Genomic DNA, 9,484 nt, shown 5'->3' with positions numbered 1-9,484 from the left:
GCTGTGGCGACCCCTGAGGGGAAAAGCCTAATGGAAAATAAGATTATTATTATTATTATTATTCATACAATATGATTACTTTGAAGTATTTTCAACAATATATAATCCATAACATGAAATTCCTGTGCAAAGTTTGCATGTTATTCCAGGGCAATGAAGCTTCCTTTCACCCAAAACTGATGGTGACTGTAAATGGTTGGGTGTCTACTGCAAACATGATACAGTATCTGCCTTGAGGTTGGCTGGAAACCAGTTTCGGGTCCTCTCGATTATTTCGTCAAAATCAGTTTGACGTGGCTCCATCTCACCCTTGACCTAATGTTGCTGGGCTGTTTTATTTGTTAATTTCGTCGTATTTCTTGTTTTTGATGCTCGCAAACTTCTTTCGTGAAGCAAACTATTTCCATAACCATGCCACGAGCTTCATTCTTTTTGATTGTGCCCATTAAGAACGTCAGTGTGATGATGAGAATTTCTTCTTTTCCTTTCGGCTATCCCTTACACCTAAAGGGGTGTTAAGACGGCAAAGATTTGCTACAGTGCAGCACCAATGTATTGTGTTGCGATATACAGTAAAGTCTCGTTATATCGATATCGGATATATCGGTAGTCCCGGTTATATCGATACTATTTCTATGCACGCACGGAGAAAATTACATGCAAACAGGGTCGGATATATCGATAGTCCCGGTTATATCGATATTTTTTCGGACTGTATTTTAGACCATTTTGAATTTGGGCAGCGTTCACATGCGTTTTATGGCTGGCAAAAGAGAAACATGTTTACCTCGGTGCACCTCCGCTTGAGTTCACACGGCAGTTTCTGCAGCGGTGCTTTACTTCCTTTTCTCTGCCTTCTTGTCCGGGACATGTCATTATGTTTCATACTTCTCCGGAGAAATCTACGAGGTGGTATATCATCAGACACTGCAGGATAAGAGAGATAAATGAAAGATAGTGTGAGAACAAACAAGCACGAAAGCAACAGATTTTACAATTTGTTCAGCAACAAATCAACTACTTTGTGCCAATCACGGCCCTGTGTACGGTTGCCATGGCGACTGTTACCCAGGATGCAAATTTTCTTCGGTTTTATTTTAATTATTATTATTGATTTTGATTAATTTGAATAATTTATTATTCATCCATGTTGATTACTACTACTACTACTACTACTACTACTACTACTACTACTAATAATAATAATAATAATAATCCATCCAACCTATCCTAGCCGTCTTGGTCACCAGGCGGGGGACACCCTAAATTGGTTGCCAGCAAATCGCAGACTACTACTACTACTACTAATAATAATAATAATAATAATAATAATAATAATAATAATAATAATAATAATAATAATAATAATAATAATAATTATTATTATTATTATTATTATTATTATTATATACTTATCATTATAATAACAATAATAATAACAATAAAAGCTTTCAAGCATATGACTAATTTAAGCTTCTGTTTAATTGACTATTTTTCACTTTCACCAATTTTTAATTTTATTCAATGGTCAGTAAGTGATTTTTTTTTTCTTCAGACACAGGTACTGCAATTACGATTTCTTGTCCCATGTGTTTACATCGGTTTGTAAGATAAACTTTGCCGGTTCTACTATGTGTACAAAACCAGGTTACATCAGTATCATAACAATGGAAATCAAGGCCCTGTTACCTTCAACTAACTGATTTACACAATAATTCTGAGGGTATGATATGTGCTGTTTTCTTATTTAGGAATAAAATAACAGAACATTCACCATATATCCACCGTCATTTTTAGCTGGTCTCAGTAGTCTACGAGTAGTCCATTTTCTGTCACCAAGGAGAGCCGGGGTTGTGTAAAAGGAAACGTCCTTGGCACACCGGAATGGCCAGAATGATCCAGAAGGGCCTGCCAAATTTCTCGTCAAAGTAAAATAGGCTTACCCCAGCAAAGAAATTAGGTTATATTTAAGATGAGTACAAGCGCGCTTGTCAAAAAAAAAAATAGAGCTTTCCCTTTTGAAATATATACTATGTATTTTTTTCTTTGAAAAACCTAATGAAACACGTTGAAATGTGTTCAGATGTGAAAAAATAAATAAAACTAAGAAAGGTGTCCAAAACACTATCTCTCTCGCTGTCCCAGCCCCACAGATAATCAGTGCTCGACAACAGATGCAGACATCTTCCCACTCAAGCCATTCTATAATGAAAACTTAGCCGTCTGTACATGCAGTGTTGAGCGTCCAGGTCCGGCGCTAAGCTTCCTACATCGGTCTTACCTCCGAAAACATTCCCCGCTTTACTGTACGAAAGAGCATAACAGAGCAGCAAGAGAGTGTGGGAGGACATGTGGAAGGATATAGCAGCTCAAGTGTTTCTTGTTATGGTGGAACATTATTCAAAAGCTCTCCGACTAGCATGAAAGATCAAAGATAAAGGCCATAGGGCATACACATTAAGAGTTATAACGAGAGCCCTTAGTCTGCACTGTTTAATTATTGAAACAAGAAACAGCTTAGATATTTTAAAGTGCCTCTAAAAATGTAATTTGAAAAGAAACACCACATTGAAGACAAAAAAAAAGGGAAAGGAGAGAAAGCACCCGCTAATTTGCTGAGTCGTTTGAGCGTTGCTCCCAAAGTAAGGGAGAACTTTCCACAAATTAGGCCAAAAACAGCCACGCTTGCTGCAAATCACAACCACCAGGGTCCATGGCGAACCTCCCAATTATCGCAATTACTTCTAATTAGCTTCCGTGATCAACAAACAAACACAGCTCAAATTTTATAAGCCAGACATTGTCACCGCCACATTTATGATGCAAGCATTTAATCATGCACTCGCATTATGTGGGAACAAATGTTCTCTGGCCATTAATAAATCAGCTGATTCGTGTCGCCCTGTCATGTTGGAGCAAGATGTGTTTTTACGATAAATTTTCACTGAATGCAGTTTTACAGTCATTACTGGGATTATTGAAAAGGAGGTTTATGGATGTGGTCAAAGAGGACATGAAGGTAGCTGGTGTGAGAGAAGAGGATGCACAAAACCGGGATAGATGGAGGACATTGATTCGCTGTGGCGACCCCTGAGGGGAAAAGCCGAAAGGAAAAGAAGAGACTGGGATTATTGGTCCCATTGCGACTTTTTAAGTATGTGTGACGGGTGTCACAAAAGTGACTGTCTTCATCTCCACGATGCTGCCGTATTAATGAAGACGAGACGCGTGGATGTGTCTTTTTATTTCTTTTATTTCTGCAACACAGTATGGCAGAAGGGATGGGTGAAGTCGCATGGGTTTCGTCTTGTGATTAACCTGAATCTCCTCGAGATTGTTCTCAAATGCAAAACATTGTAGATAACAAAACAGAATTAACGTGTGATCGTACAGTGGTTATTTACAGAAAAAGAGAATACAACACAAGTTCACTGTTATTTACAAGATGTCACTGAACGCATCATGGGCGGAGACTCGGCAGAACACGCGGTGCGCTTGTAATGGCTGGCGCACAGTTCACCCCGCCACGGACACTCACGGGCAAATGAAACACGACACAAGAAACTAAATATTGTTCAATAAAAACGAAATGAAACAATTATTACCTGCAACACAGTATGGCAGAAGGGATGGGTGAAGTCGCATGGGTTTCGTCTTGTGATTAACTGTGCAATAGAAAAGCACATATGCTCCAAAGTTCCACTCGACAAAACGTGAAGTAAATAATGACACAAAAAGTAATCTGGACTCGAAATGAATAAGGGAACTAATTAGATAACACTAGACAGTACAAAAGGGGAAACAAAATAAGATATTGTCATGAAAATGTGCGTTAATCAAGACCAACAGAAAATTGCGACTCACCCTGAATCTCCTCGAGATTGTTCTGGAAACTATGGGCGGGACATAGTGCCACGCTGTGCGCCGTTGCATCACTTCCTTCATAATTTAATAATCTAAGCGCACAACTCCGTTACATATGTATATAAAATCCTCATCTCACCGACCATGGGTGGTGTCTGTCCCCCATTTTTTTTTTTTTTTTGCCCGGGTCCTCTACCAGAGGCCAGGAAGCTTGAGGGTTACCCCTGCAGGGTGCAAGATGCTGGCAGGGAAAGCCTACATGGAGCGCCATAACCAGGTGGCTGGCATAGTCTACCGAAACATCTGTGCACAGTATGGACTGGAAACATCAAGGTCAAAATGGGAAACACCTCCCAAGGTAGTAGAGAATGACCGAGCAAAGATCCTGTGGGACTTCCAGATACAGACTGACAAGATGGTAATGGCCAACCAACCAGATATCATGGTCATAGATAAAGGGCAAAGGAAACCCGTTGTCGTGGATGTAGCGGTCCGGAGTGATGGAAACATCAGAAAGAAGGAACATGAGAAAATCGAGAAAGACCAAGGGCTCAGAGAGGAGCTGGAGAGAGCCTGGAAGGTCAAGGTGACAGTCGTGCCTGTGGTGGTCGGAGCACTCGGGGCAGTGACCCCCAAACTGGACGAGTGGTTGCAACAGATCCCGGGAACAACATCGGATATCTCGGTCCAGAAATGCGCAGTGCTGGGAACAGCACGGACACTGCGCAGAACCCTCAAGCTTCTTGGCCTCTGTTAGAGGACCCAAGCTAAAATGGGGGGCAGACGCCACCCATGGTGGGTGAGACGATGATTTTATATATATATATATATATATATATACAGTAAAGTCTCGTTATATCGATATTCAAGGGAGTTCGAAAAAATATCGATATAACCGGGACTATCGATATATCCGACCCTGTTTGCATGTAATTTTCTCCGTGCGTGCATAGAAATAGTATCGATATAACCGGGACTATCGATATATCCGATATCGATATAACGAGACTTTACTATATATATATATATATATAAAATCCTCGTATATATCCTATATATATATATATATATAGTAAAGTCTCGTTATATTTACATGCCGTAGGATCGGATATATCGATACTCCGGTTATATCGATATTTTTTCTGACTCCCGAGAATATCGATATAACGAGACTTTACTGTATATATATTCTCTTGTTTGAAAAAAAATAAGACGGGCAACTATATTGTCTCCACTATACAAATCCAGAGTGATTGGGAGTAGAGAATAAGAAAATGATTCGGAAAAGTCTTCGATGTCTTTTGAAAAACGCATTTAAAAAAGAAGCACAAAAAAGACAGACAAAACAACACTTCAGAATGGATTGTGTTCGATTATATGGGCTAATGTTCATTAACATGCGAGTATTTCACCATGAAGTTCTCGCTATTTACAGGGTCCAAACATTTGTAACATTTGTATGACCAAAGGCAGAGGGAGGAAAAAATGGGATAAGAGCCACATTAATCCATGTCAGCGCAGGCAAATTTTTTTATCACGTTGTGCAAACAAACTGTGTCCTGGACAGCCTGTCAGGGTGGGGGGATGCGGAAAATGGTGGTGGGAGGGGTTAAGGTCCTGCCAGCTACTCTGCAGCCTGACCCCCATCACTCTTCCTCTTATCTCCCCTCCTCGGTGCACTCCTCATTACTCCTCACGCACAGGCAACTGGGGCCCAGTTACTAAACACAGAGCTGTGCATGCAAAAAAAACAATGAGATAACTGAGGCGGCCCTTGTGTCTTTATTTTAGCCTTCTGCGACACCTTCGCCGGACTGTATTGAAAGAACCCAAGCGCTTCAATGATCGGGTGGTTGGCTGTGCGTTAGTTTATCATCATGTCTTCACTTGTGTGCCCATGTTTATTTGCGCCTTTCTGAGCCACATGCTTCGGGGAGGGAAGGACATGTAGCAGGGGATGAGGATATACTATGGGGGCATTTGGACTCTGGGAAGCAAACTCTTCATCCTCTCTCACCCACATCCGAGCCTCGATAGCCCATGGAGTTCTAATCAATAAGCAGTGCCCGAAGCTGCCCCGAGCCAGGTGTTTGAAAAGTCAGAGAAGCATGAAATGGCCATTATTAAATTACAGCGATGGACACATTGAGGAGGCCATTGCATTAAGAGTGCAAGCTCACCCAATTAGTGGATCAGCACATTAATAGCCTTGGATAAGAACACGATCTGATCAGAAATTAGGCATACACACAATCTATTGACATATTTTAGCCATTCACTGAAAGCTTCAAATAGCATTCGCACGCGCAACATTATCTCATGTCCCGTAGCCAGAATGGATGGTTTATACTTCATGCATGATTCATTTGTGGACTCGCTAAAGCTCCGTGATCTTCCTGCGGTTGCTTTTTTGCTGAGTCAAACCTCATCCATTTGTAAGCGGCAAAGCCATATTGCAGACAAAGAAGTATTGTCAGGAGATGTTCCCTCGCTCTATTCTGAGTCCATTCTCCACAAGGGAGAAATGAGAACTGATTTACTTTGTTGTATCACAATGTGTGCATTGCCATATGGTAAACCCAATAGCACAATTGTATTTTTTTTAACATATTGAACATATTGTTCCCAAACCAATGCATTTGTTAAAAAGAAAAACATTTTTTTCTAGTTTGACGAACGGATATTACACAGGCAACAACGTGGAATGCCAATGACGTCAACAAGTCAACAATAGACTTAAACGGAGATTGGAGTCAAGGAAGTGATTTAAGGAAGAAGTTATAAAAAATATATATTTTCGTTATACATACACATATTTGTGCAGTGGAAATATTCCTTGATTGTATGATCTTATTGTAGCTCAGTTTTATCTTATTTACAGAATGTATCACCACTATTAAAGCCATAAATTGGATTGGAAGCCACATACATAAGGTCTGACAAATCACTTTGGCCTGGCTCAATAATTGACTTCTACAGAAACCTACAATAACAAGGAAAACAGCATATATTTAATGAAAACACTGTTTGGCTACAGTTGGCTTTGCTATTTTGCCTGCCGACACCACACACTTAATCTGTTTGAGTACCATTCAAGGGACGATTGACAACTCACTTTCTTCTTTCCATCGTCTGTCCTTTTGAAATGATTTCTTGACTTCTGTCCTCAATTCCAAAAATGGGTGTGCAGACAGATAAGACAATTCTGTCCCATAGACGAACTGCACACCTCTGGAAACAAAAGTAGGCAATGCTGAACCAAGAACATTTAGCATGAACCTGTGAAACAGTGGTTCTTAAACTGGGTTCTATCAAACCTGAGGAGTTCGGTGAGTCGGTCTCAAGGGTTCGGTGGATACTCTGCCGCAGAGGTCAACCCTTCAGTCTCGTCTGCAGTTAGTGGGCAAAGTATTTGAAGGAAGAGTTTGGTGAATGAGCATATGGAAATGGTGAGGTTCGGTGCCTCCAACAATTTTAAGAACCACTGCTCTAAAAATAATCTTCTAATATACATCATTAAACATTTCTTCCTACATTATGGCGTTGAAATTATATTACCATTGACATGTTTGTATCATCTATTAGCTGTGAACTGTCTGGTGGTCGTATTCGCGACATTTGAGTTGTGATGCTCAAGTTCACAGAAAAGAGTTCAGGACAATGCCGTTTTAACTTTCCGCACTACTCGTTGCAAAGTATCCACATGAAAACATTAGTGTCTCTTCAGAAGTATCATTGCTGTCAATGCATTCTATAACAAGCACCACCGACTTGGCACGTCAAGGGCTCTTCAGAGCCTCGGGCATATTTTAGAGCTTTGGTGAGCGATGTTTTTAATATAAATTATTCACTCGAGAGAGGTGCAGCATTGGATGCTCGCCCTTGTTTTTAAAGAGCACCTTGTTTGCTCCTAATTTTACAGCTGGTCAGGCAGAAGTACAGCAGCTAACCTGCAGGTCAGACAGGCAGATGGGAATTGCCATCTCTCTGTGCACTTCCATTGCCGTTCTAATGCCCTTGAGCAGACCAATGCGCAGACACACAAATGTAAAAAAAAACACATAGATACATGAGACTAGTTGAGTCCTCATAGAGAGAGGTTACAGGGGTAACTAAACCGTCAGGATGCCAAGATCGTTATTTCACTCTCATCGCTGGGCTGTGTCCACCTCCAGCATGCTGTGTTTCAACAGCACCATCACCATCAAACACGCAAACTCGACAGTCAGCCCACGCCGGCAATGTTTTCCAGCAGGCCAAGGTAAGAGTGTGCATGTGTATTGATTCAGCTCTGTTTCTTTCACCCACAGAATTTTGCCTTTCACTTGTTAGCCTTTGACTTGTTGCAGTTTGGACTCCAGCAGCGATCACAGCTGCGCACTGAAATGGACGACTTTGTGTTTAGGAAGACATTGTTATTCTTGCTGGAATTCCCAAAAACACACAAGTTAAAAAATAATAATAATAATAATAATAATAACAATAATAATAATAATGATCAGTCAAGTTGTCTTAGATCAGTTACAGGATATTTGGACATTTTTTTGGTTTTCGGTTGCCCAAATACACAATTTTACACACAAGCAGAGGTGGGACATTGAAACGCCACACTGGTAACCCCATTGCACCCTTCAGAATGTGAGGCAGATGTACTAAAGACTTGGCATTGTACCACCCACGTATAAATAAAAAAATATGTGACATGTAAACAACATGTTTTCATCAACCCAAAAGTTTAGGATCTTTCAGAAAAGAAGTTATTTTTGAAAGAAAAGATCAATGAGGATACATTCTTGAAGTAACACTGCAATAATAACTGAAAATGGAGAAATAGTGAACTCAGTCTGTTGCTTTTCGAACAGTTTGTTTCTGCCACTTTTTAAAATCCAAATTAAGAAGTTCTCGCCATGATTCTTATAGTTGGGGATTTTTGACTGCAAAAAATTGCATTAAACCTTTTTTGATTCTGTCTGTGACTTCAGTTTAAAAAAAATGCAAGCCCCAAAAGGCTGCCTGTGTTTTTTGTGGTATAAGTTAGATGTGAACGCTGCCCTCCGAAAGCTTGGATTTCCCGTCAGCGAAATTGGCCCAGACAGGCAAAAATGTCTCTGCAAAGTAAATAAATATTGAGTCTGTTTTGATTATGAACTCCCCCTTGCCCCTTGCAGTTCCACCAACTTGGCTGAGGTGTTGACGAGGTGAGATTTATTCACATTTATTCTGCTGCGTTCCTGTTTTGTTGTGAAGAAATTGAGTGTTGTCTCACAAAAAAAAAAAAAAAAAAAAAAAAAAAAAAAAAAAACTTCCAATCAGTTAACCTGAACTCACCCCAGTTTCTGTAGTTCAGCTTGTTTTGCAGAGTGCCCCGGTATTATGGGGTGCTGATTTTGGACAGTCTTATTGAAAGCTAAATAATCTCTCGCTTTTTTATAAACTTTGAGTTCTTCAGCTCTGCCACTTTTAAACTGTACAGTGATACCTCGGTTTACGAACACTTGAGCTAACGAACCTTTTGCCTTATGAACATTAACTTTGCGAGAATATAACCTTGGCATAGACAATTAGTTTTCGGGAAACACACAGAGCGCCACGGTGCCTGCCGGACTACTTTTCCACAACC

General features: G+C 40.3%; 1 long non-coding RNA gene across 1 annotated transcript; it reads right to left on the bottom strand.

Annotated features, from left to right (window-relative positions):
• Positions 1 to 793: 793 nt before the first annotated feature.
• Positions 794 to 7,578, bottom strand: LOC148893675 (uncharacterized). The gene is made up of 3 exons (XR_016116029.1): positions 7,182 to 7,578; positions 6,980 to 7,095; positions 794 to 927 (listed from the first exon to the last, which is right to left on the bottom strand). It is a non-coding gene; the product is annotated as an uncharacterized LOC148893675 (long non-coding RNA).
• Between the last annotated feature and the right edge of the window lie 1,906 nt (positions 7,579 to 9,484).

This window comes from Hippocampus bargibanti, linkage group LG09 (genome assembly GCF_051943395.1).
Source record: "Hippocampus bargibanti isolate YZ-2025 linkage group LG09, ASM5194339v1, whole genome shotgun sequence".
Taxonomy (NCBI): Eukaryota; Metazoa; Chordata; class Actinopteri; order Syngnathiformes; family Syngnathidae; genus Hippocampus; species Hippocampus bargibanti.
Note: the sequence above shows the minus strand (reverse complement) of the source record. Positions and strands in the feature narration are given on the sequence as shown.